This window comes from Ambystoma mexicanum, chromosome 5p (assembly GCF_040938575.1).
Source record: "Ambystoma mexicanum isolate Mex_15411 chromosome 5p, UKY_AmexF1_1, whole genome shotgun sequence".
NCBI classification, from domain to species: Eukaryota; Metazoa; Chordata; class Amphibia; order Caudata; family Ambystomatidae; genus Ambystoma; species Ambystoma mexicanum.
Genome location: NC_090930.1, coordinates 199,206,159 through 199,232,011, shown reverse-complemented (window position 1 = coordinate 199,232,011; position 25,853 = coordinate 199,206,159). Strand labels below are relative to the sequence as shown.

The following is a 25,853-nucleotide window of genomic DNA, read 5'->3' as shown; positions in this document are numbered from 1 at the left end:
GTTGCCATGCCCCTTGTGAATGTGCTCTCAATCCTTCCAGCGGGTCTTTGCCCACTAACCTGTAACATTCCCCAAAAGCCAGGATGATCCATCTAGTTAGAGTCTCTTGTCACAGCTAAACCCAATTTAGGGCCTGTATGGCCAGTTACCAATTAGTCATTTTGATGAAAGTTTTGCCATTCTGGATATAAAAACAGAGCCCTTTTTGGGTCCAGTTTACGTAATCTTTCCTCCTCCGTTCCAGGATGAGGTGGTGGATAGAAAGTTAGAAAAATGAGCTTTTGCGGAAAAGTAGAAGCCTGAGACTTCCTTAGGTAGAAAAGGTTTCACCCTGAGAACAACCTTGTCTTTACAGAAAACCGTATGTGGCAGTTTACAGGAAAGTGCCTTCAACTCGCTTACCCTGCGGGCTGACATTGCTATTAGCAAAACAGTTCAAGGTTAATGGTTTTAATGGGCACGAGTGTATTGGCTCAAAAGGAATGCATGTTAGAAATGTTAACACCAGGTTACGATCCCAGAATGGAACTGGTGAAAACACATTAGTTGGACCCTTTAGGAATTGAACAATCAGAGGGATTTTAAAATATGAATCTTCCTCTGAAGAGCGCTTGAAAATAGATGGCGTCACCAGCTCTTAATTGTTCAAATCCGGCACCCCAAATTAGCCAAATGCAACAAAAGAGAAAGCGACATAAGTTTATCACATAAAAGGGATTCACATTCTTATCCCTGCACCAACTGCTGAACTTATTCCAATGGCAGACGTACAAAGATTTCGTTGCTGGCCTTCTGGCCAAAAGCAAGATATCCATTACATCATCTGGGAGATCCCAATCCTTGCATCTCAACCTCTTAGACACTGTGCATGAAGCTTGAGAGTCTTGAACTCTGGATGAGAATCAAACCCTCCCCTCGCGAGAGAAGGTCCTCTCTTTGTGGAAGATTCATTGGCGGGCAGATGGACATGTCCAGAAAGCACAGGTACCACGTCCTTCTGGCCCAATCTGGGACAATTAGGACAATGGATTTCCCAAACTCTCAACCGCCTGATCACAAGAGGAATGTTGGGGACTGGAGGAAACGCATTCATGCGTGGAAACTTACAATCCACTACGAACACATTCCCCTAGAGCTCCTCTTGGATGAAATTCTGTGGAGCAAAACAGTTTGCACTTCTGGTTGACAATGCTTGCAAACAGATCCACTTGAGGGATCCCCAAAGGGTGGAGATCTCTTGGAATTCCTGAGCTCATTCCCACTCGTGGGGGACCGTGCTCTGCCTGCTCAGAGCATCCACTGCAGTGTTCTCTCCGGCAAGGGGAACTGCTGATAGATTCCTGCTTTAATTGCCCAGACCAGAGCTGTATTGCTTCTCTGCACAGTGGTAGTGACCCTACACCTCCCCTCTTGTTGAGCTCCAAGTGGTTGATGTGTAGTTTGGACTCAGATGGAGACCATCGACCACTGATTGTCAGCTTGTTGGCATGGGCTCCCACCCCGTGAGTGAGGCGTCCGTCACTACAGTTATCTCCGGCCATGGCTGCCAAAAAGATTCTCCATTGAGAATGTGGTCCTTGCAAGCCCACCACAGAAGGTGGTCAGCAACTCTGCTCAGAACTTGCAGGTGGTCTGACATTTGCCTGAGAATTGGGACCATTGAGTCCCGAGAGCCCATTGGAGGGATCTCATTCTCAGGCGACCATCGTGCACCAGGAAAATGCAGGATCCCATGAGACTGAGCAATCTAAAAATAAAAAAAATCAAAAAAAAAAAATCAAAGGCCGGAAGGCGCTGGGCACTCAAATTTGGTGACCATCTGCAGAATGTGTTAAGCTCTCACCTCGGGTAGTGAGGCTTTCCCCGAGGAAGCCTCCAGGACTGCTCCAATAAATTGGAGTCTTTGGGATGGTATCATTTGGAAATTCTTGTAATTGAGGGAAAAACCCAGTTTGTGGATACAGAGGCAGGTTACGCCAAGATGTTCATGGGCTTGTTTTGTGTGAACTGCCCTGATTAGCCAATCATCCAGGGTGGGGGTAGACATGAATGCCACCATCCGCCCCCGCCCTCCAAGACTCGCTGCCACGACTGCCAACAACTTGCTGAAAACCCTCGAGGCGGGGGTCAGCCCAAATTGCAGAACTCGAAACTGATGAAAACCACCAACCGCGAGCCTCAGGTACTGTGCTTGTGATGGATAGGCACATGAAAGTAAGCATCCTGAAGGTCAAATTACACCATCCAGTCTTTGAGTTGGAGAGCCTGAAGGATCTGGGAAATCACAACCATCTTGAACTTGTACCTTGAGGAACTTGTTTGAGTTTCTTAAGTCCAAAATGGGACTCAATTCTCCATCTTTTTTGGTATCAGAAAATACAGGGAGTACCCACCATTGTTACACTCCGCCACAGGTACTGGCTCTATAGCACCTTTCTCTAGCAGGGTCAAAATGTCCTGCACAAGGAGCAGATAGGAAACTTTGAAAGAATTGCTCCCCGGTGGATGATCCCGATGCCTTTTTTGAAAAGTTAAGCAGTAACCTTGGGCTATGGTTTCTAGTGCCCAAGCAGCGAAAGTAATGCCCTGCCATTCTTTCAGATGCCAAGTAAGTCTGCCTCCCACCAGGGTCTTGTGAGTCAAGGCCTCAGCGGTTTTGAGGCGGCTGAATCAACAGCTGAGGGTAAAACTGCTGCTGCTTGGGCTGACTGAGCACCGCTCCCTCGTCCACCAAGAGGGAATCTTCTGACCTCTTTGGTTGGCTTATCCACTTCCTCTTCCAACTGAGTAGAATCGAAAGGTCTTACCCCTCCAAGATGTGTTGAGGCTGTCTAATGGCGGCACTGATTTAGCCGCCGCTTTAGAGTTCTGCAGCTTCCATCCGTCTTGCTGTAAAACAGCCCTGAACTGTCCAAGGGCATGGAGGAGTCTAGACTGCACATTTGATACAAATCCAGACTTCCTCAACCACACAAATCTGCACAACACTGCTAGTTTACATGGATCTGCTGATGCTTTCTGCAGGATACAGACATTTCATATTGCCTCCTTACCATCCTTTATGATCGCCAGGAAGCAGTCTTCCTTTCCCTTTCGGGATGTGGTCAGCCACCATACTACGTAGTCCCACATGGTAAACGTGACTTTTGACAAGGCACACGTTGTGTTTGCTGATTTTAAAGCCATACTACCAGCAGTAAATATTTGTCTCACCCAGGCATCCACTCTTATCATCCCCATCAGGAGGAATAGAGGGGTATGCTGATGGTTTGCCCATTGTAGCAGCTTGAACCACCAAACGGTCTGGTGTTGGTGTTTTGTAAAGTACTCTGGGTCACTGCTGGATGGCTATATTTTTTTGAAACATTTTTATTTACTGCAGCCGCAGTCTCTGGCGTCTCCCAATTTGTTGAGACCATTTTTTTTGTAGTGCAATGTGAAAAGGCAAAATTGGATCTCTTTGGGGACATTGATCCAAAATATCTGTCAGGTCATCCTGTTCGAAAGAAGGTGTAGGCCTGCTCCAACCTAAAAATTAGACCACCTTGCTCATTAGTTGCCTATGTCCTGTAGCACATTAGGGGTGCAATATTGTAACCCAAATGGCGGTGTGTTCATCTGAAGGCTCATTGTCTTCATAGATGGAAGTTCAAGACTTGAAAGTCTATCTTTGGCATGAGTTTGAAAACCTTTTCCTGTGTTACTATGGGCTTTGACAACTTCAGAGAAATCGTCGACAAGGACTTCGTAATTGGAGTCGATTTAGTCAGTCTAATTCGACACTGGCGTCAACGGCTCCGATGCAGTTGGCATTAGCGAGGGTGTCGGAGTTGCTGCCTTTTTATGCTTTTTCGAAGGAACCCTCGATGGACTGGATGTCAAAGCCCTCGCCAATTTCTCGGAGAGATTTTCCTCGATGCAGTTCCAGCTTATAGCTTGGATTTTAATGATTTTGTCTTAGGCTTCCCTTTGGCATCTCGATACAGACCGACAGGGGCATGGGCTTTCTGCTTGTCCTTCGAATGGGGTCGGGCCACATTCTCGAAGATGAAGAATTTTTTTACAAAATGCATTCCATTTAACTGGGGAGTCCGACTAAGTTGGACATTCGATTACCTTGGCCAAGGAATCACTCGAGGTCGAAGGTGACCTGCGACGCCTTGTCTTGGCCTTCTTTGAAGATGAAGCATGGTGCAATCGACTTCTCGATCGAGATCTTTTAGATCTTTTCCATTGAGGAGAATCCCTTGGCTCAGATTTTCTTTTTGAGCTCTTCAAAGGCAACCTTCACACCGCCAATTTACCTTTATGCTCCCTCCGAGCCTTTTTGGTCATCGTCTGACAACAGTTAGTCAGAGGTTCGGTGACCAGTACCAAGACACCACAGACATGCGGTGGGAATTGGTGGTCGACCTCTTAGATCCACATTCTTGGCACTTCTTGAAGCCAGCCTTGGGTGTTGATGGAGCTGACGGGGAAGACATTTTCATGGATCCAAAATAGCCGAAGTTCATTTAAGAACCGAAGCAAGGCGTAATTCTTCGAAGCGTTCTCAGAAAAACAGAACTGAAGCCAACGGGTGCTGCGTGCACCCTTCATACTGATCGACAGTCGAATGGAGGTCCTTATGGGACATCGACAAGACGGCACACAGTGCCCCCTGACGGAAAAAATCTCAGAAGCAGCTGAAGCTGAAAGGATGATCATAAGATGAGAAATATATGGGAGGACACAATCCATTTGAAGCTAATGTTGCAAACCCACACTTATCGCCACTTGAAGATTTTCAGAATTAGCCTTGGGGAGGTCTAGTCTGAACAATGTTATATGGCCCTTAATATTTTCACATTTTAACAAGTTAATATAGGCTGAGCAGTAACGCAAACTTCAGTTGATCATGGGTGGCATGTAAGCACAATTTACACACAGACCAGTATTAGAGTCCACATACAAGTATACAAACATACCATTTATTAGGCCTTAACACATTACGCAAGTAAAACCAGAAAAACCTACTACACAACGTGAGATCACCTACACTTTACATTAAAAAACAGTAACAGTACAATAAAGCAAAGATACATTTATCCTGCTTTAGACAGGTAAGTATCCGAGAAGAGTGGGTGCATGGCATGACATGGACCTGTCAAAAGTCTCCCCCTTGTGAAGCTGGGGCAATTGCCCCAGGGCCCCAAGAGGTTTTGAATGAGTCAAAGGCCCGAGACTGTTGTAGATGCTTGGGGAGCATGTAGGGGGAGCCCATAGGAGTTGTATTTGGGGATGGGTTACAGCGAGAATGTATGTAGATTGTCCTGCGGGTCCCTCCTTGACCATTGCCCCGCACTCTCCTCAAAGAAATCTCACCTGTGCAGGAGAACAGGCTAGGTCCATACTCCCTTCACCTTCAGCTCCTTCCCAGACCCCTTCAAAGAAGCACAAGCAAAACCCCTTTTGATAAAGGCAGGCCTCGAGACCCCCTCCAGCTATCCAATTACAAACCCATCTCAAATACCAGATTTCTGGCAAAACTCATTGACCGCTCTGCCTACACTCAACTCAACCTTTGTCGCCGAATCCAACAACCTACTAGACCCGCTCAGTACGGTTTCCGACCTCGCCATGGAACTGAAACCACACTTCTCAATCTGGGATGACCTCAAAGCTGCGGCAGAATGAAGGATGAGCTGCTCTGGTTCTCCTGGATCCCTCAGCTGCCTTTGACACCATTAACCACTCAATACTCCGACGGCTTGGAATCGAGACCCGGCACTCGACTGGATTGCTGTGTTCCTTAAATGGAAACAAAATCACTATCCTTCCCTTTTACCTCTTCGCTCGCCCAGTAAACACCGGAGTACCCCAGGGCGCTTGCCTCTCCTTGCTCCTTTTCAAACTCTACCTGACCCTGCTGCCAGGGATCATCCGCTCGCACAACCTCAATTATGCTGATACCCAAATTATCCTGAGAATACCCAAGACAAGCTGTGATCACACACCCACCCCAACCTAGAAGCTTGCCTCAGTGATATAGATAACCAACAGATGACTAAAAACTAAAAAACAACCTCCTTCTCAACCCAGGGAAAACAGGGATCATGTTATGTGGCAAAACAGCTCTACTCCTGCAACCACTCCTGCCTCCCTCGGCATCCCCCGCCCTCAACCACTCCCAACACTGTCAAATCTTGGCTGTACAGTGGACTCAGGCCTAACCTTGTCCCACCAGAATAATGTATCCAAATCTGGTCACTACCACCTCAGGCTGCTGAGACATCTTCCCTCATCTCCCCTTCCAACAGATTGACCTCCATTATGTCAATTGTCATGTCCAGACTGGACTATGCAAACACCTATGTAACTGGGTGCTCCAGGATACCACCTTAAACTTCCAAGAGTCCAAAACGCAGCTACTAAACTCCTCCTTGCACTGGGCCGAAGAGACCACATCTTGCTTGCTCAACGCACCCTCCACTGGCTACCCATTGGAGGAAGAGCCACTTTCAAAATCCTGTGCATCACCCACCGAGCAGTGCACAATGCCGACCTGACCTACCTCCACTGCGCTACCACCCAACACGCACCCTCTAGTAAAGCACGACCCTCCTACTAATGATCTTAGCCTCCTATTCTGCTACACTTGGAGGGTCAGCCTTCTCGACTTTGGCACCAACTCTATGAAATTCACTACCTCCCCGTATTCGACAACCAGGATTGCATGGCCTTCCGTAAAGTGCTAAAAACATGGCTCTTCCAAAGGGTCCGCCCTAGGCTATAAATCCATCCCCAATGACCAAAGTTCTGTGAGAAGCAGCACTAACCTGAAACAGGAGAGCCATGGAGGACAGCTGGCCAATTACCTCACCGCGGAAAAGCAGGAACAGTCGGGGCAGAGAAGTCAACCTATGAACCAAGGACTTCTGGCCTATCCAGCTGCAAACCGCACGCACATAGCTGAACCACCGAAGCACAGCTGGTGCTATATGATCAATAGGGGTGAACCCTGCCTACCTAGATATAAGAACCTACAAACCTGCACTGGCGGAACAGAAGTAAATATGCTTGGCTAAACTCTGGAGAATCATGCAATAACCCAAGAAGCATCCAGCAACCCACCTTAAAAATTCCTCCAGGGACCCAGAAATTGAGCCCTCCGAGTCAAGACTACAGAGCATCTGGAAAGGGATGGCCCGACTGAGAACATAACCCACCAACCAGTTTACCCCTCTGAAATCCACTAACAAACCCACAGGGCAGACATGTCCGACGCACAGAGTACTGAAAGCATCCTAAGTAAGAGGGCTACCTACAGATAACCGCAGACACTCATTCCTACCAATATGCTCACTCTACACTCAATACAAGGCAGCTACACCCCTCTATCAATTCGGCCTAGCTGCACACATACCTACATCGCTCAAAGAACCTTAACGGCCTGGTAGAATGCAGCTATACACACGAGAAAGAATGAAAAAAAATCATCCTAGCGGCACACAATCTGACATGCCCAACGGCAGCCAGAATGCAGCCTCCGAGACCATCCTCCTTGCAGCCCACATAGCACTGATCTCTCACATCCACCACACCACACTTCGCTTTAGAATGCAGCCAACTCATGCAAACAACTATGGCTGCTCACATACCAAGTGCACGTAAGCACTTTATGCTACACTACTCTTAACAGATACGGACCACCATCCCCGAGAGCATTAGACCCACATTGCTTTGAGATCACACCAACTATTACAAACATGAAAGTTTTAGAAAATAGCAGCCAGCTTAAAATCAAGGTCTGGTGCTGTGCTGCAGTCAGGACAGTAAGCCCAGACACAGAACAGTTGTGTGAATGTGGGACTGGGTTGCGCTGGGAGTGGGACAGGCCAGGCTCACAGGTCCATAAACCTCTCATGGTCTCCTATTGTTGGCACATGTTACAGAGCTCCCTGCAAATAGTTATCCCACGAGAAGGAGGGCAGAGCCTCTTGTCCAGAAGTTATAGTGACCAGATGACCCCGTCCCAAGATTCCAGAGTACCAGCCAGTCAAAGACCCCACACCATAAAACTATTTGGACACCTGTTCATTTTCTGCGGACAGTTGTATAGAAGGCCAACCTATATTGTGACTGGGATAGTTCTGGGAAGCTGTAGAATCAGCCAAACCAGTTTGGGTAGCAGTGACAGGCAGTCTAGGCTAAGTTCTTCAGAGGTGGTGAGCTTGTAAAGGGTCACACAATGGAAATCACAGACTAAACTTAGACAGGATGTATACACATTGTATTTGTATAAACACTAGAAAAATTACTAGCAAGTAGAGTTATCACACAACACTAATAAACAAAAAAACAATCTGAGGGACCTCGACGCGTGAGGGATTGTGGGTACAACGCACGTCACTATAGGGATAGTGTTACAGACACGCCTTGTCGACGTCCCCTTTTCGACTACGAAAAACAAAATGCAATACTCCGCAGTGACCACTGGATGTCGGACCTACGCACAGCATGTGATTCTAAGCAGATTAACAAACATCAGAAACTTAAGATATATACATTCACTTATTAAAGGGCATAATAATCCATACATACTCCTGCAAAGGAAAGGTAATTTTAGTATTATGCATTCCAGGTCCGCAGAGAATGATCCCTTGTTTAAATTGTCCAGCTCTAAGTTGTCTGGGGAATTTGCCTAATAGTTCAGGTAAAAGTTCCACAGAATCTTTGAAGCAGAACATGCAGGTAGGGTTTCTAGGGTCGAGTGAAAGGTTCTTATGGTTAGACTACCAGCTAAACCAACTCACAGAAGTAGCCTATCTTGGGTCCCCTTGATGCTAGGATGCCGAAATCCCGTAGAGTTCAGTCTTGTAGGGCCAGCTGAGGATACCCCAAGTTCCACCTCAAAACCTGCAACGGTGATGTCAGCAGCACAGTAGCCCAAATTCGGAGCTGGTCAGCCACAGGAGGGTCCCGCGCACTTCCCAAGGCTCTCCTTTGCAGGGTACCAAGCAGGCGTCTGGCACAGATGTCCCCTCCACTCCAAGGATCGCAGCTCCTTTGCAGGACTGCTAAAGATCTTCAGGAAGACAGGGCTCCCCCGGACAGCAGCAGAAGTTGGTAGCCAAGCCTTCTTCCGACGGGTCTCCGGCTTCTTGGGCCTTGCAGCTGGATAGGATTCTTGGCTCCTTCAGGATCTGAGAAATGGGTGCAGGGGCCCTCTTATCCTAAAAGCCGGGTAAGACCTGCTGCACTCAGTAGCCAATAGCAGGTCTAGCCCACACACACCCCAGCAGTGGTCAAATCAGGACCACTGGTGGAACACTCATGAATAGACACTGAAATCAGTTTGTGGATTGGGACCAGACAGTCCCAGCACACATCCTACCAGCAAAAAACAGTAGTCCACCAAAAGCTTCTGCTTTCCCGGGCACTTTGAGTCCTTAAGGATTTTCCTTGCCTCTCAGGGCAGGAGGAAGGCTAAAGAACAAGATGGCAAAAGGAAAAGAGAAAGATATTGCAGCACAGCCATGTTTGACCAGTAGCCAGTTAGTAGCCAAAAGTGGTAAACATGGTAAAGCTAAAACGAAAAGCCCCCAAAGTGGGAAAAAGTCACTGCTGCCACCTGCTTATCCTACTAGTACACCTATAATAACCAAAAATGTTGTGTTAGTCTAGGGCAAAACAAAAAGTAAACCCCCATTGTACTGCAGTGTAAGCTGCTTTGTACAATGATAAAAGTTACCACAAGTTATAACAAAATAACCAAAAGTAGTAACGTGACTAAAGGGAAACAAGGTCTCCCACTACTGACAGCCTGAAGGGCATGTCCATTTCCCCATAACATATGAGCAAAAGCCAGTGTAGTGAAGTTTAAGGCTTCACTGCAAAGAGTAGAGGTCGGAATCAAAAATAAAAGCAAGTTTGGGCGTTCCATAAAGATGGAAGGAAAGGTGCAGTAAAGCGAAATCTTTAACACTCATTTGTTAAAGATCAGAGTATCTAAGGCCCTTGTGATTTGTGCTGCAAGGTGCTAGGGAGAGAACACCACATTTAAAGCACAGGGTGGGAAGACCTGGAAGGGCACCGACCCGTGTGGAATAGAGTTGGGGTTTGATAAGATCACCTCAAATATACTCTGCACTCATGTCGGTAGAACCAGGTGCACATTAGGCCGCTGATAGAAATTAAGTGTGCAATTCATAGCATGCCCTAATTGAGCCTGGCACTTGAGGCAGTGAGAAGAGCCCCACATGGAAAGAAGATGGACAGGAGGAGCTTGGACCAATAACCTGGCATCCCATATTGAACAAGCCGCCTACGTATTGTTTCACACCAACCAGCTATGTGTATTTGTACCCAATGTTATGTACGTCAGTTCTGATGTTTCACCCTTCATATGCTGCTGTTCCATGTTGGTTTTGTTACAATAGGCAACAGAGTCCTTTGCTATTTCGTACTTAAACTTTTAATGAGAATAAAACCTGTTCTACTTGAAAGAGGTGTGCTGGGCCGTTTTTCCTAGTGGGGTGCATTTTCTCTGGTGTGAGCGTTAATGGGCTTCTCTGCACTTTGTACAAGCTATGGCAAAGCCACCAAGTTGGTAAAATAAGGAAAAGTTACTCACCGTAGCGATTACTGTACCAAGTGCAATGTGCCCTTACCCGCAGAGTTTGGACGGGAATGTGGAGAGTTTTAGGGTTTCATAAAACCATACATCCGAGACAGTGCATAAGCTTCACTCTTGGTATAAGGCTGTACACTACCTGAGACTGTTGGTAGCATGGACAAAGCAGCCAGCATCATTTTAGGAGGGAGAGAGGGCTGTAGCTTGGTGCAAAGAAATTGCAGCATGCATATGGTCCAAAGAAACAATGAAACACTATGTAGTGTAAAAAATAAAGGGTTTACTTAAATACAACTAGACCAAGATAATTCTTGGACAATTACTATAACATCCTATAAACACAATCATAAAAATCAACTCAAAACCTATGGTGTGCAAACCAAGGTATAACCTTACAGGAGCAAGCAGCAAGTCAAGGTGAGTCAAGCCTAAGGCTATACAATCAGGATAGTAATCTACTATTCCTGGGAAATCAGACCAGGTTAGATATACTTTTAGTATACAATCAGTCTTTCAAGGGTAGTTGACCCAGTCAGCCATGCAGTGACACTTATGAAATCCTATAATAATCCAACCCGACAAGTAAACGCCTTGCAGCATTACTTTTCAGAACTGAGCCCAGAGCCAGTAAAATCAACTCATACTTTCTGGGGGAGCCTCGTAAGTATGAACACAACTTTTTTAGAATACACTAAGCAAAATGAGGTAAGCAAAACCCAATTACGCTTTAAGACAATGTATTTCAAGTTAAGTAGTTGACCTATTGGTACATAACTATCCGCTATCTAATAGCTAGTTATCCCCAGTACACTTTTAAGAAGTGTATTAGAGTTTTAAGGCAAGTAAGAACTTTATGAAACTATTTAAGAATAGAACCAAAGCAATTCAGTGAAGCACAACCCAGAGTTACAAGTTTAGAAGAGCAGCAGCTAATCAAGTTGCGTAAGACCTGTATACTTTTTAAAGGAGACTCATGCTACTCAAAGGTGGGTATAAACCCCAAGACGGTTTCAGATCTGTATAAAGCCGACCAGGGAAAGCAACCCAATGTTACACTTCACAAATGACAAGGTTGTTCAAGGCAAGTAAATCCCTGGTAAGCTTTTACATTCAGTTAAGAATGATAACAGCACCAACACTTATTTCTTTTTAGAAGGACTAACACCATTCAAAGTTGGTCAACTTACACACTTAGAGGGGTAGAATGCAACTCTCAGGTAAGCATAAACTTAATGACACTTTGTAACCTCTTTCACAGCGATAGTTACTACACTAACCTCTTCAGCAAGTATGGTCTTTTACACTTGTTATACTTTCAAGGCAGAAAACTGTTCTTACCCAATTGTTACCCAGTGTATTGCATGAGCTCTCTCAGAGGCAGAAGAGGGACTCTAGTGGTCTAGGTGCCAGCTGTAGGCCGGTTGGGATAGGGTGCAGTTTCAGTAAATTCAAAGTTCCAGAGAATATATCTTCTTAAACAATATTAGCTTCAGAGTTCAAGTTTTCAGGGACCACAGACGGCTCCCTATATGCGTTCCAGCATTAGGCCTGGGCAAGTGATATGGGCAAACTCCCAACCATACAAATCACCCACCCAGTCTCACAGGATGCACACCAGACTTCAGCCAAGTATTACCCAAGCCAAGCCTTCGGAGAAAAGATTCTGGGTGGTTGCCTTCAGTATGCAGCAATAGGACCCGGTCCCTGGATTCTTGGTCTGGAGACAAAAAAAAAACTGGACACTGGATGGGAACTTGAAGCAGTAGTCAGGAGGCTTCCCCAGCAATGGTTTCTTCATGGATTCCCACGGCTAATTTGGAGCATTTATACAGCAGCCAGATGCCCTTCAACCTCTAGGTCCTGCAATCTAGTGAGGGGGACTTCAGGAGTTTCTGGAGGTCAAAGTTTCAGCTGGATAGGGACTTTGAAAGACCATGCACTGCGCTCAAGGTGCCAGGGTACTGGCAGTTTGCAGCCCAGCATGGTCGAAGCATGTAGTGGGATGGCTCAAAATGCAGGTCTTGAGACTAGTGGATCTCACTAGCCTCCGTCTAGGAGTCGTCGCATTAAGTACGCCCAGGTTGATTGGAAGGAAGGGTTGCATTAGGCTCCGGGTACAGAGCAGGCTCTCCGGTCTCTAGAAATCGCTAGAGACATCTTTTCTTCAACTTCGGTTTCAGCTTCAGCGGTCAACTTGTCAGCAGGTTCGGAGTATTTATCAGGAACTAAAGTGTTTCCTCTGCAATCTCTGTGCACTTTGCAGAAAGCAGCAGCCTGGCTGTTCAATAAGGACTGCCAGCACCCCACTGGGAATTGGTTCCTTTCAGGCAAGGTGAAAGACAAAGGGCTGCAGAGTTAAGACTCCTCCCTCGCTTCCCGCCTTCTCAGACACTCTGGAGACTAGGCAGGGAATACAAAGGATTCCTGCGAACGAAAGCTTCCATGGAGGCCGTTCCTGTCTAGGATGACAGGGGAAGACCTCATACACCAAGGATACTTAAAAATGGCGAAAAAGGAACCCACCATTCATGCACAATGGTGTCCCTTCTGTGTAAAGCAGAGGCTGAATTAACAGCCTGCGAGTAATAAGACTAAATAGTCACTAAGGTAAATCCAATGCCATTAGCCATTCAAGTAAACCTGCAATTGTAACAGAAATGCTACAGTTAAGTAAGCAAGGGGATGCATTGTATCCCCCAGCACTTCACACAAGGTGGGGTGTGCTGGCTCGCTATATAAAAAGTAAAGGGGGATGAAAATCCCCTTTACCAGTGGCGAACAGTAGTTCACCCAAATACATTGCAGAGAAATAAACAAGGGAAGTCCAAAAGGGTAACCCAGCCAAAGCCCGAAAGTTATAAGAAACTAACTCCAACCATACACTATGGAGAGAAAAAAATGTCACCCATATCAAGAGTAAAAGAATAAATGAGAAATAATCCCCAAGTCCAAGCAAAAAGGTTCTGAGTTGACAGGTCAGGAAGACATCAATATGAAAATCATAACAAACATTGAAAAGTTAAGAAAGATCTCTTTTGGCAACCTTCCCTCAGTTTCTATGGACCCCCAATATTGTTGGCTGTTTTTTTTTTACCTGTTCTAACTCTTTGAATGGAAGTTTAGCCTTCAGATTCACTTCCTTTGCCTTCGGTTAATTTGTTATGGGGAAACTGACCAGTCCTTCAGACTATCAGTACTGGGAAACCTGGTTTCCCTTTTATTTTACATTCAACTTTTTAACATTGAACACAGCATCTCAATGCAGTACAATGGGGATACTTTTTATCACCCTAGGTGACACTTGGAATTTTTGGTTACTTTTATATGTTCCTAAAAACAAGCTGGTGGAAGCAGATAGAGGTATTCCATGTTTGCATTTATTTCTAGTGTGCACATTTGCGTTTACCTTGTAGGACTACATGTGTACATGTGTCTCTAGCCTTAAAATCGCTTGCTTTGTTCAGATTGTAATTTGGCCTTCCTGCCTTGCCATGTCAGGAAACAGGAAATCCCATATAAAGGTCATGCACATGCCCTGGAAAAAGCTGCAGCTTTTGCAGGTTAGTGCTGCCTTTGAGCGAGTGTTTGAAGGGCTCTGGAAGAGAGGGCGGAGGGAGGAGGTGGGGGGGGGGGGTAAGGGGAGGTCGGCGATTTTGGCGAGTGTGGCCTCATTTCACATTAACGGAGTCTAGGTGTAGGGCTCGAGTAAAACCAGTAGTTGTCCCCGATTGGAGAACTACTGGCTGTTTGAATGGTGCAGATCCTTACCATTGGTGGGTTTGGCCTTGCTTCCAGGCTGGATTTCTTAGAAGAGGACTCCTGCAGCCATTTCTTCAGATCAGCAGTTGAGACCAGAATCCCTAGTAGATGAACAGCCGACTGAAGATCTAATGAAGTCTACTGAAGATGCCCAGTACCCTTCCTGCGTCTGGCCTGGTGAAGCCCTGTTGGACTAGCTGATCTCCGAAGACCCAGAGAGGCGCTTCAGGCCTTGGACTAGTGGGACCAACAAGTATCAACACCTTTGATGATCCTGCCTTCCAGAGCCTTGGAAAGTGTCCAAGGACCATCCGGTGGACTGACCACCTCTCATGGCCTACCTTGCCAGAAGCGCTGATGTCCTGCAACCTGGAACTTTGGTGGTCGCCAGCGTTTAGGACAAATCGCCTTCCCTCCGAATTTGAGTCCCCAGCATCAAGAGATCCTGTCCCAGAAAAGCTTCAACCACAAATGGAAGGGCGCCTGCCGTCTGTGTACAGTGGCTGTCGCTGCAACGTGTCTTATCCCGTCCTGTGAAGTGTCCTTAAGAGGCCTGCATCAGTGAATCTTGCATTTCTTCCTTGCCAAGGGTTGCATCTTGACCGGCAGAATCCTTGAACCTGCAGCATCTGGGCACCCCTAACTGCAAACAAATACGAGAAATCCAACCTCCAGGGACCCCCCAGTTGACCCATCAAGTCATCTGGGAAAATCTGAGTCAAGTGGTTAACTAAATGCAAAGCATTTGGCCTCCACAGGGAAACATTAGGATCCGGTTCCCTTACATCCAAATCTTCCATTCCACAGTATTTTCTTAAAGAGAACACAATTTACTAACTTTGTTGAATATCTTCTTTGAACAATCACCAACACAAGTAAAATTAGAACTTGCCTATAGACACTACATTCTGGGAAGAAGCATTGTGGCTCCCGTTTGTTTTTGGGTTGCATTCTTAGGGTTTGATTGCTAAGTTATGACTTGGTTCCATCTTTAGTGCATTAATCCATTTACCTCCTGCGTAGATTAAGTCATTTGAATGCATTTTAAGAACCTATGGTGAATTAATACATGTTTGAGTATTGTGCGAGAACACCTGCTAGTTTTAGGTGTACTCTTTGGAGAATAGCCTTGCCAGATCTCCCAGGTTTACCTTGATTGGGTTTTGGCTAACCTCGGAGCTCCCTATTCACTAGGGCCGCCTCCTAAAATGTGTTCACTAGGTCAGATTCTAGAAAGCCATCTGAACAGGAACATAGCGAATCCAAGCGCTCTTCCCCTTTAAGTATTTAGAGGGAGCAGACCACGCGAGTGCATGCAGTGAGCCTATTTCTAGAACCACGCTTCTATGATCCACGAGAGCCCATGTCGAAGTAGATTTATGGGGATGAAGGACAGGCGTATGGAGGGAAGGGAATATTGGAGCAGGAACACATTAGTCGTCGTGGTAACTTATCCTTAATCCCATGTCCTGTCCCTTTCCTCCATAGTTATAGGACAATAAGAAGCAATACTCTGACCAAATCATTGTGAAAATACTACTAAGGACTGCGTGGCTGAAATGGACATCAGCCCTGGAGCTGAAGTCCAGTGCATAATGTTTGCAAAAAGCTGATGGATGCCCATGTGACTGCCTGACGGTGAAAGGATAATGCTGAACTCATTGCGTTTGTCAAGTGGCCATGCTTGAGGTGGTGTCTGGCAAACCACTTTGTATGCGTGGGAAATGCAAGAAGCTATCCATTTCACAATAGCAGCTTTATCCACTTTTTTGCCAGGATGTACACCACCAAAAGGTGACAAATAGTCTATCCAAGGACCTGTGAGGCCAGTCAAGGCTCTTCGAACATTTAAGCCATGCAAAACGTAATCCCCTTCAGATTGTTGAACTTGCAAAAAATACAGGTAGTGAAATCAATTTATGTGAAAATCCAATACCGCCTTGGGTAGAAGAACAAGTTACTTACCAACTGGTAACGTTCTTTTGACTGGATGGTCCACCAACGTATTCCACATCTTTGACATGTAATGTCCACAGCTGTGCCACTTCGGAAACTTTTCGGCAGAGCGTGTCCTGCGTCGGGTCGATGTCCCTCGAAGGCCTCCGTTGAGGTAGATGTCACCAGATGTTATAAATGGGACGCATGGCGCCCGTAGCCTCAGTTTGTTTTTTCCTCCATAACGTGTGACCTGCTCATACATATGCCTGCACATAGCCTTCAGGGAGCGCAAGCTACAATAGCATAGGAAATTCTCCAGAGGGGCAGGTTGGGTGGGCGATGCCAAATACATTGGGAGGAACATCCAGTTGAAAGAACGTTCCCAGTTGGTAACTTGTTCTTCGAACGGATTGTGTCCTCCAACGTAATCCACATCTTTGACAGACTTCCAAAGCAGTACCAGGAAATGGAGGGAGAAGAATTTAGAATACCCAATCAGATGGCAGAATAAAGGACTGCTTTACCAAAAAGGGCATTTCTTGACCATGCAGCGTATCCAGAGAGTAATGTTCGACAAAGGTGTGGATAGAAGCCGATGTAGCTGCGTCACACATATTCCTAATAGGAACTCCCCGCTGCAGGGTAATGGAAGTAGTCACTTCCGTAGTGGAGTGAGCTCGCAAACCCTCAGGAAGGTCCTTGCCCGCCAATCGGTAACATTCAGTAATGGTGAGGATAATCCACCTGGACAAGGTCTGTTTGGTAACAGCCTGGCCCAATCTGTCCAGTGTATCCCACAAAAAGTTGGTTGTCCACTGACCCTGGACATCCTAGAAATATAAAAGCTCCGAGCCCTCCTAGGGTACAACCTAAGGAGTCACTCCTCTTCCTTACCAGGATGAAGGAGGATAGAAAGCAGCAAGTACCACTTTCTGGCTTAAATGAAACGCAGATACTACCTAAGGTAGAAAGGATGGAAGTACCCTTAGTACAACCCTATACTTGTGGAAGACAGTAAAGGGTGTCTTAGATGAAAGTGCCCGCAACTCGCTCACTCTGTGAGCAGATGTAACCACAACCAAGAAAACCGTCTTGAAAGACAACAGTCTCAAAGGACAAGAGTGCAAAGGTTCAAACTGAGTACCCATCAGGAATTTCTAGACAAAATTCAATCCCAAACTGGCACCGGAAACTGGGAAGGAGGGAACACAGTGAGGCCTTTAAGAAATTGGGAAATCAAAGTGATCTTAAAGAACATTCTTCAGACGAGCGCTTGAAGATAGACAGCCCCGCCAGGTAACCTTTAATAGTACCTACTTGAAGACCCCTGTGGGCCAAAGAAAGCAAGAAAGACAGAACCATGGGAACGGGACACTGAAAAGAATCGACATTTTGTCCTCTGCACCAGTCGCAAAACTTACGGCAATGGTACAGTGATCTGGTCGCCGGCCGCCTGGCCAAAAGCAGCACCTCCATCACGCCATCCAGGAGGTCCCGAGTCTTATATCTCAACCTTTCAGAAACCAAGCATGAAGATTGAGAGTCTTGACCTCTGGATGGAGAACCTGACCCCCCACTCCCTCCATCTGTCTCCCTCTCCGCCCCCCTCCACCTCCTTGCGAGAGAGAAGATCCTCTCGGTAGGGAAGATGGCGTGGAGGACAGATGGACATCTCTAGAAGGTCCGGGTACCACGCTCTCCTGGAACAATCCAGAGCAATGAGGATCATGTGTGACCCAAACCTCAGCAACCTCCTTAGTACATGAGGAATGACAGGGACCGGAGGAAACGTTTACAGAAGTGAGTGACCAATCCATGACGAATGCGTCCCCTTAGGCTACTGAGGAAATTCCCTTGAGCAGAATCTCACACTTCCAGTTGGCAGTGGCCGCGAACAGATGCACTTGTGGGGTTCCCCAGAGGGAGAAGATCTCCAGAAGGACTTCCTGAGCCAACTCCCACTCGTGAGAGATCGTGCTCTGCCTGCTCAGAGTGTGTCGCCGCATTCTCCTCTCCGGCCAGATGAACTGCACAACGGGAGGGACCTTACCCCCCGACCCCCTTTTTGTTGAGGTAGTGCGTGGCCGCGGTGTTGTCCGTCATGATCAGGCCACTTTCCCCCGCACAGACAGCAGAAAAGCCTTCAGGGCCAGCCTGATGGCTCTTATCTCGAACAGGTTGATGTGGAGTTTGGACTCCGGAGACCAAGGACCGCTGGCGGTCAGATCGTCGGCATGAGCTCCCCATCCTGTGAGGGAAGCGTCCAACACCACCGTCACCTCTGGCCAAGGTTGCCAAAATGGCTCACCCATCAGATTCCCTTCGCTGGCCCACCACAGAAGATTCTGCAAGACAGAGTGGAACCTGAACGGGATCCGACATCTTGCCAGATAATTGGGACCACTGCATCTTGAGGACCCATTGCAAGGATCTCATCCGTAGTCCGTCCTCTGGCACCAGAAAAATGCAGGATGCCATGAGGCAACCTTAAGAATACGAAAGCCGGAAGACTCTGGGCATGTTGAAATGTGTCCACCATCTGTACAATGTGATGAGCCCTCAACTTTGGGAGGAGAGAACTTCCCAAAAGGACGTGTCCAAAACAGCCTGATGTATTGGAGCTGTTGGTGTCATATGTGACTTACTGAAATTGAGGGAGAAGCCCAGCTTGTGGAGGGAGCGGCAGGTGAGACTGAGATGAGCCAGAGCTTGCTCAGGAGAACGCACTTGGATCAGCCAGTTGTCAAGGTAGGGGTAGACGTGCATCCCCCCCTGCCCGAGATATGCTACCACCACCACTAGCTTGGTGAAGACCCTCGGGCAGATGTCAATCCGAATGGCAGGACCCGAAACTCAAAGTGCGAGCTGCCAACCGCAAACCTCAGGTACTCTGTGCTTTGGATGAATCGGCACATGAAAGTAAGCATCTTGTAGGTCCAGAGACACCAACCAATCTTGAAGTCGAAGGGTCTGAAGGACCTGAGAAAGGGTAACCATCTTGAACTTGTCCTTCCGGAGGAACTTGTTCAACCAACGCAAGTCCAAGATGGGTCTCGGTCCCCAGTCTTTCTTTGGAATCAAAAAATATGGGGCATACCATTCCTTGTTCCTCTCCGCTACAAGCACTAGTTCTAGTTCTATAGCCCCTTTCTCCAGCAGGGTTAAGATTTCCTGCACAAGGAGCGGATCCGGAAGTTTCAAAGTTCAAAGAGACTCCCCTGTGGATTGACGTGAAGTCGTTTTAAGAAGGGCAGGCAGTAGTTGTTGGCTATTGTCTCCAGAATCCATGCATCCGAAGTAATAGCTCGCCATTCTTCGAGATGCTGAGACAGTCTGCCCCCAGCTGGCGAACAATGGAACATGGCCTCAGTTATTTTGGAGTGGCTGTTGCAGCGCCTGAAGGCACAGAGGCAGCTGCTTGAGTAGTTTTGGCACCTCCATTTCCCCGACCACCACGGGTACTTCTAAGTTGGCCCCTTTGTTTGCCGGCTCCTCTCGTCCAACCAAAAGAGTAGGAACGAAAGGAACCTCCCCTCCACTGTTGTCCCCTCGGACGAAAAGGCGGAGGTTGACGCACTGCTGCAAAAAGACTTACCAGCAGCTTTGGAGGTCTGCAACCTCTCAAGGCTCTCGTCAGCCTTGCTGCCAAACAAATGTGAGCCATCAAAGGGCATGTTCAGAAGACGGGGGTATACATCTGGAGCAAAACCTGACTTCCGCAGCCATGCAAACCTGCGTATAACAGTGCTCGCAGCCATGGACCAGCTAACACTGTCAGACGTGTCCAACCCAGACTGAAGGGAATCACATGGCATCCTTGCCATCCTGCATGAGAGCAAGGAACCCATCCCTTTCTTCCCCCTCAGGAATATGCTCATCCGCTAGAGACGCAATTCCACATGGTGTGAAAATCTTGCCAAGGCACAAGTGGAGTTGGCCGACTTCAGCGCCATACTCCCTGCAGAAAACACCTTGCGTGCCCAACCATCGAATCGCTTGTCGTTCCCATCAGGAGGGATGATAGGGTAAAGCCGCCTGCCTAGCGGGGGCCGTAACCACCTGAACCACCAAACTCTCACGAGTGGGGTGAGTGGATAGTTAGCTGGGGTCGCTACTGGAAGGGTGGTATTTTTTTGTTAACTACTTGTTAAACCGCCGGTAGAGACTCCGGGGTCTGCCAAGCAGCCGCCACCCTTTTTGGCAAAGTCAAATGAAGACAACACCGGGTCAGTGGACGGACCTTGATCCAAAATATCAGTCAAGCTATCCTGAACAAATGCATCAGGAGGACTAGAGCAACCAAGATACTTAGTAACACTAGCCATCAGTCTCCGATAAGAGGACTCTGCATGAGCACCAGGCTCAGGCCTGACAAACTCCACCTCCGGAGAGGTGTCCAAGCCACTGGCATGGACCGATTGGCGCAACTATTCTAACTGACTGTCCCCAGAAAAGACAGGAGCCACATCAGGCTCAACAGGGTCAAATACCAAATTCGACCTTTCGTCATAAGTCACAGATATCATGCAGAGGAAGAAAAACTGCTGCCTAGGGACAAAAGTGGGTCCGGATTCCTTAACAGGCTTCACAGACTTGTACTGTGGATCCACCCAGGAAGGCTACATCCGAGGGACCTCCATTGGCTAATAAAGGCCAAAAGGCGTTGAGGGTAGCGATGGGTTCGGCGTTGACGACAACGGCGCCACCGAGGGCTGGTGTGAAGGCAAAGCCTCGACGTCTGTATGAGATGGACACAATGCTGATGGACAACGCAGACAGTCGACCTCGAGCCCTTACCAGATTTCTGCGCTTTCGCCAGGGACGAAGAACGAGACCTGGACCTAGCACGTCTCTGGCGATCAACCTGAACCTTGTCCGAACAGGGCCGTGACTGTTCCCGATGAGTATTGCGCCAAGGACCCAGGCCCAAAGGCACGCGAGCATCGGACCGAGACTGTTCCTTGGCGGCTTCTTCCGAATGCACGGACGGAATTGTGCCCTGGAATTGAAAAATCGCCAGCATCTGTTCCCCAATGGTCGCCCACTCCTCCAGAGTCGAGGACTTAATGGGACAAGCCACCTTCCTCGTGGCACCATCATCCGATGAGTAAGGCGAATGGTGACGCCGCTTCCAGGAGTGCCGAGACGAGGACGAGTGGCAGTACCCACTCCGGGACCAAGATCCCTGGGACTCATTCTGACAAGGAGAGTCACCCCTCGAATCGTCGGTGGATTCCCCTTTAGCAGATTTTTTGGGACTTACTGGGCTTAGTACCCCGACCTACTTGCAACTTCCCCTTACGTTACCGTACTGCCTTAGCAGTCAGCGACTGGCATTTCGAACAGTCAGTGTAATGACTCTCGCCCAGACACCACAAACCAATGCGATGCGGGTCCGTAATCGACATTAGACTTACAGTCCCGGCAAGTCTTAAAGCCAGGCAGCGGAGTCGGAGGGGTAGATGAAGACATTCACGAGGCGTGCCGAGTTCTCGAAGCAAACACGTTGCGCAAAAAAAGAACTGAGGCTACGGGTGCCATGCGTTCTATTTATAAGATCCGGTGATGTCACCCTCGACAGAGGCCTTCGAGGGCCATCGACCCGACGCCATCGACACAGGATGCCCTCTGCCAAAACGTTTCCGAAGTAGTACAGCTGTGGACATTACAGGTCAAAGATGTGGAAAACGTTGGGAGGACACAATCCATTCGAAAGGTAGGATGTGTCTGTAGGACTACCTTGTCTAGGGAATGAAAGATACATTTCCTCAATAGACCGGGCTTGGAGTTAATGTATAAAGCAAGCCGAGTCACTTGCAACTAGAAAGGCAGTCTTCCAAGTGACCATACGCAAATTAATTTGATGCATCTGCTCAAAGGACGTGTGCAAAGGCTGTCAAGATTATGTTTAGATGCCAACTTGCTATAGGTGGCGTATCAGAGGGAATAGGTGGTGCATGGGTTAGTAAGATACTAGCATGTCTCAGTGGTACGCCCCTACAGCTGCTAGGTTTGTCCTTTAAGAGGCTAGAGTCCCTGTTTGAACAAGATCTGACAAGAAGGGGATGTCTGGATGCCTGAAGAGGATCTTTCAAATACCCCAACAGCAAATGGCAAACGCAAAGCCATTTTCCTTTATAATGCAATTCAGTGGAAAGTTTCCGGTAGCCCCAGTATTATAAACCAAAGAGGTCATAGGTCAATGCCTTTGGTGCAAGAACAAGAAAAGCAATTGTGGGTATGGGTGCATCACCCTACCAACCCTGCTGAAGCAAATCTGGAAGAAGGGCGAAGGAGAGGTGGTCCACTTGCCATAATCCGTTCTGAGAACCTATGCCTCTGGCCAATGGGGAGCGATCAGGAGAGGCCCTGAACTTCTCCAAGACCTTCAGCATCAAGAGGGAGAGGAGGAAACTCATGAAAAACAGATTGTTTCACAAGATCGATTATGTGTACCCTAGTGGCACGTGGGGATACTAGAGTTCTGCTTTGTTGCCAATAGTTCCACTGAGGGAGACACTTGGAGGTAAAGTCCCAGAGAGCTTGCTCATCCAATTCCATTTCCTTCTCAGTTAGTCTGCCTGGGAATCGTTATCACAAGATGTGCTACCTGCATGGTCATATTGTGACTCAGTGCCTCCTCCTATAAACAAACACTGCTAGAACACAAAGTTTCAAAGATATGGCAACTCCATGCTTAATGTAAAACATTGGTACTACGTGGTCCGTCAGTATCCAGACAATGGAGTTTACCGTCGCCAGCATGAATGCCTGAAAGGCCAGCTTTAAGTCCACGTATTGTATGTGCTCCCAAGAATCCTCCTTGCTGCACCATTCATGAATTTGGAGGTCTACCAGTGTTGCTCTCCACCCTGATAGGGTGAAGTCGGTTGTGATGGTAAACTGATGTGGAGGGCCCTCGAAGGAGCAGCTGGTCTATCCAGCGGTTCCTGTGATCTACCCGATCTTGCTGGAGCCACAATGGGATGGGGACCACCTCAGTTAGGGGGTCGGCTACTGGAGTCTAGCATGAACTAGGTGCAGCTGAGTTTGAAAGAACCACAATCTTGCCATAGGTACCAGCAGGACGCATGCTGCCATCAGTTCCCAATAGACAGGATCCACCATGCATTTGTTAGGGAGTAGACCGGAACAACGCAACAGTCTCCAAAAGGCCTTTTAGCCTAGTTTATGCCAGAGGCTGCCTATAGACAAATCCCAATGGAAGCCAATGAACTTCAGCTTTTGAGTTAAGATGAGTGTGGATTTCTATATGCCGACTGACGGATCCAGTGCATATTTCAAGTCTAGAAAATACTGCAGGTACTCACTTAAACTGTTCTCTGATGAACCAGTCGTCCAAGTAAGAATACAGGTGAATGCCTTTTAGGTGCAGATTTGCAGCCAGCACTAACATCAGCTTGGTGAATATTAGGGATGTTTCCGAAAATACCCCTGTAGGAGGACTTTATAAAAACTGTCCCCATGATTTATAGTGCTCCACATGTTCAAGGATCGGGGATACTTTTTATCCTTCTTACCTTTTCTTTTGCGAGATCAGCACACCCCAACTTATGGGAGTGCTGAGGGGTTACACTATCCCCTTTCTCACAACTCCTGTAACATTTCTGTTAGAGTGAAATGCACACTTGAATGGCTGATGGCAGTGGATGTATTCTGCAGACTTGTGTGTAATTTGTACTGGCAGGCTGTACTCACAGCCACAGTAATGCATAGAAGGATCACCATTGACCCAAAATGGTGACTTTTCTTTTTTTGCCATTGCTTCGTCCTTCTGCCGTGGTGGGTGGGTGAGGTCCTGGTTTGACATGTTTTCAGCAGGTATCCTTTGTGAACCCTGGCAAGGCTCCAGAGTGTCCAAGCACAGGAAGCAGGGGAGGATCCCGGAAATCTTGGTCTTCGTCTGCTGGCATGCCTGCCTGGAGCCAGTTCCAAATGGGAGGCTGGCTGTTCTGAAGAGATAAGTTGGAATGTAACACGTGCTGATTAACTGCATTCCTGGATAAAAGGTTGAGTTATTGGTGCACAGACAGTCGACCACTGGAACTGAAGAAAAAGACGACCAGAGACGCCAGCAGCACATTCAAGGACTGGAGAAGCCCGCTGCTGTCCGAACCAGTTTTCAAATCGACAGGGAAGATCTGAAGACCATTTCCCCCTTTGTGCTGGTGTTCATAATCAGTCCTAAGATGACCTGCAATTTGAGACATTCCACGACTACCTGTAACCTTACTGGGCTGCAAACTGCCAATACCCTGGGACCTGCAACAATACTGTAGTGAATCGCTTTCAGAAGAACCAATCCTCCGAAACTTTGGTAGGCTTCCGGACCTCCAGAGGCAAGATTCCACTCAAAGTCCCCTAACAAGAGTGCAGGACAAAGCAAGCGAGGCAAATTGACCAGGCAGTAACCATTCTTCATTGGGGTCTGTGAAAAGGCACCAAAACCACAGATATGCGTGGAGCACCAAGAATCCTTTGCCTGGGATGCCCTCTCGCCTGCAGCAGCAACTTCCTTTCACGAGTTGAACCTTTCGTCACCACGCCCAAGGAGCAGGAGACCAGGTCTTCAGCTGCTGCATCGTGAAGGCGTCCAGCTTCAGCATCTTCATCGCTCTCAGGTACTGTGGGACTCATGGTAATACCTTGAGTCATTCTGTGTTTTGAGTGTTTGCCCAGGCCTAACACTAGTGCGCATTCAGGGAGCCTTCTCTGAAGTCCCTGGACACCTTTTTACCAACAAAAGCTTGCTACTTGTAACTGAAGAATCCTCTGAAACTTTAGCCTTTTTTTAGATGTGCCTTACCTGCTGCCCCTCCAATCTGACTTTGAAGAACTCGTACCTAGAAAGGGATTGACTGCTAAAGCCTTCAGGCCCAAGTATTACAAGTCTTAAAAAGTGCTTACCTGCTATAGTTGGTGGTGTTCATTCATTGCATCTCCACAACAGAACATTGAGTTACTATAACATGTTTACACTGAATTATCGCGTTGGTTTTCTATTGTGGTTATTAGCTTTGAAATAGTACTTACCCACACACACACCGAGTTATATCAAAATAGTTATGCAAGTGTTTCTTTGGGCCCGTGAAAATTCTAAATTCTCTGTACTGACCTAGAGCTCACATCTACCTCCTAGGACAAGCCTGTCTGCTCTGCCACCCTACCAAAACCTTCAGTGGTACAGGCTTATGCTAGAAGTTGAGCACTTACCAAGTGGACAGTTTTATAAAGTCCTCCCACAAAAGTCCCCAACAGTGAGCACCCTTGGAGCCAAGCTGACGACAAAAGGTAGGACTTTGCACTGATAATCAGAGGTCTATGGAGAACCACAGGTAACTGCGGTTAGGAGGCCAAACAAGGATGTGCAAATATGCATCGCTCAGGTCCACAGCTACCAGTCATTTGCCTGGCTGAAGGGGTGATCGGATGGGATCATGTGTAATCAATGTTTCTTGGGGGGAAAATAGATTGAAGGGGGAAGAGTCTCGCAGTCCAATGGCCAGCCTTGTACTTTGGA

At 47.5% G+C, this 25,853-nt stretch overlaps 1 protein-coding gene across 6 annotated transcripts in view; it reads right to left on the bottom strand.

Moving 5' to 3' along the window:
- ACSL4 (acyl-CoA synthetase long chain family member 4) overlaps positions 1 to 25,853 on the bottom strand; it is a 492,223-nt gene that overhangs the window by 82,674 nt on the left and 383,696 nt on the right. The window lies entirely within an intron of this gene.